At 43.2% G+C, this 6,769-nt stretch overlaps 1 pseudogene; it reads right to left on the bottom strand.

Annotated features, from left to right (window-relative positions):
- Positions 1-2,149: 2,149 nt before the first annotated feature.
- LOC148812083 (5S ribosomal RNA) lies at positions 2,150-2,268 on the bottom strand (annotated as a pseudogene).
- Between the last annotated feature and the right edge of the window lie 4,501 nt (positions 2,269-6,769).

Here is a 6,769-nt window from a genome sequence, read left to right as displayed (position 1 = left end):
CAGAACAGCCGATAAAATTCGGGCTAAACTGAGACACTTATAAATTTCTAATGCGGCAAACAACACATCTTTGTACTGTAACATGACCAGGGGAAGGGTCATTCATAACAGGTATTTTTGGAATGACCTACTTAAAATACTAGATATGGACCTTAGCAAAATGGCTGCCAAAAAGAATCAGCTGACCGGTAAATGGAAAGGGTCTACCCTGAGAAACAATGAGACACAGCTGAGCCGCATCAGGAACCGAAATATAAGTGCCCTGGAGGCAGTGAACAGGGCGGAAGCCGATAAGGTGAATGCGGTTTGGAGGAAAAGAGAGGAAAGAGGTGTATGTTAAAGATCGGGCTAAAGAATAACGGACTACTGAAAGGAGAAAAGGTTTATGGTTTTTGGATTACGGACACTGGATAAGGATACATCGCGGATTGGCTTTATTACGGACTTTTGGAACTCGGATCGGATCAGGATTAAGGGAACGGATTACGGACTGTATTTGGAAGATAGTTGGAGGAAGAAACGCCACGAAACTCAGGAAAGAAAAGTGTGGTGTGAGTACTACTTTCATTTACATAAACTTTCCCCCGGAGACACCACAGTACCCAGCCGCGCACCCGACAACCAGGCATGTGTGACCCCGTTGACCTGGATGATTAATCAAACAGGCCGCGCACTCATCAACCACAACCCCCTTTAAACAATGGTTGAAGGTGCAACATACCACCGACTTTACAATCTGATCCATAGCATCGAGCTCATTAGAGCCATCGTTAGCTAAACTAGGTTGAACATCATCATTAATCACATTTTGGCGAACACACATGAACAGACACGAAACATTCAAGCTTGATGGTAGTTTGAAGATTGATGCATCGACCTCTTCGTTATTCTATTAAAGGAAAAAATAAAAGGAAGGCTTAACAAAATAAATAGGCATGCTTTTTACCTAAAATATTTAAATTGTAATGCCTCTTTTGTGTTAGAGTTCTTCGTTTGCTTCGAACTTGCTGTGGTTTAATATTTACCATTTGTAGCAACTCTTCATCAGTCATTGACGGACCCCCAACACCTGAATCACCATCAGAGTTCACATGACAGCCACTGTCACACACCACTGAGTGCTGGGTCAGCTTTTGCTAAAAAGAAGACAAAGTGTTGAAAACGAAATACGCTAAACGCAGATTGAAACAACAATTCCACTATCAGAAAAAATATTTTAGCAACCTACTTCTTCAGTTTGCATAGCAGAGGAATCCGATGATTCACTACTCAAAGAAGCCATCTTCGCAGCAGTCAATATCGGGGCCGCACAGCTCAGGTGTCACACTTCAACACTGGCAAGTCGGCTAATTTAAACATAAACTCCAAATTTGTAACCATGCTCAAGACATTTTTCAAATGGTTGTGATGTTTTAGAACGCCCCACCAAATCCCTCGCCCCAAAATCAGACGTGTTTTATCGAGAGTGAAAAGTAATCACGTTGAATTAAAATATGTAAGCTTATTTCAATGACAAATTCTCAACAACTTTTCAAAAGTTTGAAATGATTTTCCACGTATAGTGAACGTAAAGTCTTTAAACCTTAAAAATATTAACATGCAACCCAAGCCTCAAATGATGTGTGTTTCTCTAGAAAAGAAATTACATTGAATCAAAAAATGTAAAACTTATTTTATCTTTTGAGAAGAGCATTGTAGGGCGGGACTTTATATTTTAGTGGATAGGTCATAAAAGTGTTAAAATAATTGAATAAGACACATTTAGCAGCGATAACTTATAAGCACGAGCAAAAATTGATCTTTATAACGCTTATAGATTTTAACAATATAACAGACTTTACTAAAAAGTTTACTTTTAAAATAAATATTACATCACAACATGTCCACACCCAGGCACCTGCCGTTAAAGGTTATGGGATGTAGAGATACAGTATATAAGGTTCATGATAAGAATAAATGGCTGGCGATAAACCTTTCCTCGATCCTTTGTGGACTTGTAAAACTGTTCATGATCAGAATAAAAAACGCTCATGCTAATACACAAGCACCTGTGTCTCACCAAAGCTGACAAAAAACCAAAAAATCGCACTACACGTGTGAACAGGGGAATGAGCGAGCGAGCGGGGATAGGGCGCCTCCTGCGCTTAAAAGCTTACAGCACCTGGTATTCCCAGGCGGTCTCCCATCCAAGTACTAACCAGACCCATCTCTGTTTAGCTTCCAAGATCAAACAAGATCAGGCGTGCTCAAGGGGGTGTGGCCGTAAGCAAGAGTAAGGCTCGCTGGCACCCTTCTTATAGAGAGGACAGCTCCGTCACCTCTTTTACGACGCTGCTTTTTTTCCCTTGCGTTTTTCTCTTCTTCCCACGTTCTCTCTCTTCACTGCCTTCGTCCCGCTCTATTTCACTTCAGCCTTTCACTTTTAGCGGCAATGCTTGTTAATAAGACAGAATTAAGTGTTGCTGTGCTTTTTCATATGAGGCCCCATCTCTCTTCATCTCTGTGGTGCAGCCACAGAGAAACTTTTCATGCAGGCTGATTTAAAGATGTTTTCTTTTGATAAGGGACAGCTCCCAAAGGGGGGTGCACTTAGCTAAGCCTGGCTATCATGATCAATGGTCATCCATTGGCGCCTATCTGTCTAGGGTGTGCCAGATGGACATCTGGACTGCATTCCTAAGTGTCAGGAGTAAGTGACTCACATCTCACCTTGATCAACCAATCAGGGACTGGTAGGGCCGAGTAACCCACGTGGGACTCTGATGCCCATGGAACTTTCTGCCAATGAACAAGCTGAAGTTCCTTCAGGTAAAAACAGGCAACACAGAGGGCCTGAGAGACTATTTTGTGGACTTTTCTAAAGGGAATTCAAAGGAGAATTCCAGGGCAGGATGGCCCAGGAGCAAAAGGACAAAGGACATCCTAAGACTCAGCCCGGACAACCACGGAACGGCCAGTGTGTTCGAGTGCCAGAACTTTCCTTTGTTCTAAGAGTCTAGAGCGGAGGTTGCCAGAGAGTAATCAGAGGATCCACCTGAGCTAAGCACCAGCAGCAAGCCTTGTGAACAGGTCGGAACTGTGGACAGCTGAATCACTATTCAGAACTAGCGCTTCATCAGGAATGAACCAGTCCTCTTCCTGACTTGCTGGGACCCACAGTCATCTTTTCTCCTGTGCACAAACTTTGCTAGTTAAAGCCAACACTAACTAGCCGGTCAGTGAGCATCTGCAGCACAGCACAGCCTGGCACGGAGCCAGAGAGCCCGCAGGAGATCTGAATCCCCAGAGATTGGATGAGTATTCAACTTCAATGCATTACAGCTTGAGAATTCAATTGTTATCCCAACCAGTTGATATCAATTTAATTCCTAAGAGTTATGTACTTGTTTTCAGTATCTAATGTAGAAGTTGTAACCAAGTTCACTTTATGAAACGGTCTAAATGAATGATAAACCGAACGTATGTTCTCTTGATATATGTAACTCTTGGTAACTGACTGAATATATACCTTTTGTATTCTGATAACCCTCTCGATAAGATCTGTTAGGTTTATATGCATATTCTATGTATTAATAAATGTATCCTCGTGTATAAGTACCTGAGTGTGTGCGTTGTTTAAAGTTATATCGCATGGTTGGATTATAAAGCCATCAAAAGAATCAATTTTGTGATTTACAGCTACAATTAATAATTGTCCCAGTAAATGCCCAAACCCTACACTGGTGCATTCAGAGAGCACACTACACCTGATTGTTCCTTAGGCTGGGACAGCAGATCATAATATGCTCTCTTAATATTGAGAGACTGGCTCACTCCTGTCTGTTCCTCAGGGTGGGACAGGAGATCACACACTGTATTATTATTATTGAGAGACGGGCTGACTGTCTGTTCCTCAGGCTGGGACAGTGGATCACACACTATTATTATTATTACTGAGAGACAGGCTCACTTTCAATTCCCCAGACTGGGACAGAAGATCACACACTGTATTATTACTGAGAGACAGGCTCACTGTCTGTTCCTTATGCTGGGACAGTAGATCACACTGTATTATTATTATTGAGAGTCTGGCTCACTGTTCCCCAGGCTGGGACAGGAGGTCACACACTGTATTTTTATTATTGAGAGACAGGCTCACTGTTCCTCAGGCTGGGACAGGAGATCACACTGGATTATTATTATTGAGAGACAAGCTCACTGTTCCTCAGGCTGGGACAGTAGATCACACACTGTATTATTATTATCGAGAGACCTGCCCTTTCCTGATTGTTCCTTAGGCTGGGACAGCAGATCATAATCTGCTTTATTATTATTGAGAGACAGGCTCACTGTCTGTTCCTCAGGCTGGGACAGGAAGTCACACACTGTATTATTATGATTGAGAGACAGGCTCACTGTCTGTTCCTCAGGCTGGGACAGGACATTCCACACTGGATTATTATTATTGAGAGACAGGTTCACTGTCTGTTCCTCAGGCTGGGACAGGAAGTCACACACTGTATTATTATTATTGAGAGACAGGTTCACTGTCTGTTCCTCAGGCTGGGACAGGAAATCACACACTGTATTATTATTAATGAGAGACAGGCTCACTGTCTGTTCCTTAGGCTGGGACAGGAAGTCACACACTGTATTATTATGATTGAGAGACAGGCTCACTGTCTGTTCCTTAGGCTGGGACAGGACATTCCACACTGGATTATTCTTATTGAGAGACAGGTTCACTGTCTGTTCCTCAGGCTGGGACAGGAGATCACACACTGTATTATTATTATTGAGAGACAGGTTCACTGTCTGTTCCTCAGGCTGGGACAGGAAATCACACACTGTATTATTATTAATGAGAGACAGGCCCTCTGTTCCTCAGGCTGGGACAAGAGATCACACTGTATTATTCTTGAGAGACAAGCTCACTGTTCCTCAGGCTGGGACAGGAGATCACACACTGTATTATTATTATTGAGAGAGAGGCTCGCTGTTCCTCAGGCTGGGACAGGAGGTCACACACTTTATTATTATTATTGAGAGAGAGGCTCACTGTCTGTTCCTCAGGCTGGGACAGGAGATCACACACTGTATTATTATTATCGAGAGACCTGCTCTTTCCTGACTGTTCCTTAGGCTGTTACAGGAGATCATAATCTGCTTTATTATTATTGAGAGACTGGCTCACTCCTGTGTGTTCCTCAGGTTGGGACAGGAGATCACACACTGTATTATTATTATTGAGAGACGGGCTCACTGTCTGTTCCTCAGGCTGGGACAGGAGGTCACACACTGTATTATTATTATTGAGAGACAGGCTCACTGCCTGTTCCTCAGGCTGGGACAGGAGATCACACAGTTTATTCATATTATTATTGAGAGACAGGTTCACTGTCTGTTCCTCAGGCTGGGACAGGAGATCACACACTGTATTATTATTATTGAGAGACAGGCTCACAGTTCCTCAGGCTGGGACAGGAGATCACACTCTATTATTATTATTGAGAGACAAGCTCACTGTTCCTCAGGCTGGGACAGGAGATCACACTGTATTATTATTATTGACAGATAAACTCATTGTTCCTCAGCCTGGGACAGTAGATCACACTGTATTATTATTATTGAGAGTCTGGCTCACAGTTCCCCAAGCTGGGACAGGAGGTCACACACTGTATTATTATTGAGAGACAGGCTCACTGTCTGTTCCATTGGCTGGGGCAGGGAATCACACACTGTATTATTAGTATTGAGAGACAGGCTCAGTGTTCCCCAGGCTGGGACAGGAGATCACACACTTTATTATTATTATTGAGAGACAGGCTCGCTGTCTGCTCCTCAGGCTGGGACAGGAGATCAACACTGTTGTAGTGTGCTCTCACGAGGCACCAGTTCGGTAGGGGTTTGTGCATTTACTGGGACAATTATTAATTGTGGCAGTAAATCACAAAATTGATTCTTTTAATGGTCTTAGAATCCAACCATGCGATATAACTCAAACAACGCACACACAGGTAATAATACACGAGTATACATTTATTAATATATAGAATATGCATGTAAACCTAACAGATCTTATCGTAAGGGTTATCAGAATACAAAAGATATAAATTCATTCAGTTACAAAGAGTTACACATATCAAGAGGACATACGTTCGGTATATCATTCATTTAGACCGTTTCGTAATTGAACTTGTTTACAACTTCTACATTAGATACTCAAAACAAGTAAATAACCCTAAGGAAATAAATTGATATCAACTAGTTGGGATAACAATTGAATTCTCAAGCAGTAATGCAGTGAAGTTGAATACTCACTGCCGGTGGGCGTGTTTTCCCACTGTTTCCGTAGTGTAGCGGTTATCACGTTTGCCTTACACGTGAAAGATCTCTCGTTTGAAATCGGGTGGAAACAGGCCAGTTTTGTTTGTCGCTACGCACACTGTTTGGGGATTCAGCTTGCGCTGTGAACACTCTCCCGCTCCTCTTGGTGTGCTCATGCCACAACACAGGAAGGCTGGAGTAGGTGGCTGGGGGTGATGCGCACAGCCGAAGTAACTCAGTTGGGAGAGCGTTCGACTCAAGATCTAAAGGTCCCTAGTTTGATCATGGGTTTCGGCATTTTGTTTCATCGCGCCCCTTGTTCCTCTCTCCAGCGTCCCCTGCCTAAAGTGACGCTTCCCTTTCTCAGCCCGAAACGCAAGCGAGACACCAGCAGCGGTCCCTACAGGTTTCCGTAGTGTAGCGGCTATCACGTTCGCCTCACACGCGAAAGGTCCCCGGTTCG

This window comes from Atractosteus spatula (genome assembly GCF_055471065.1).
Source record: "Atractosteus spatula isolate fAtrSpa1 chromosome 10 unlocalized genomic scaffold, fAtrSpa1.hap1 SUPER_10_unloc_5, whole genome shotgun sequence".
Classification (NCBI taxonomy): Eukaryota; Metazoa; Chordata; class Actinopteri; order Semionotiformes; family Lepisosteidae; genus Atractosteus; species Atractosteus spatula.
This window is presented reverse-complemented; position numbering and strand designations above follow the sequence as displayed.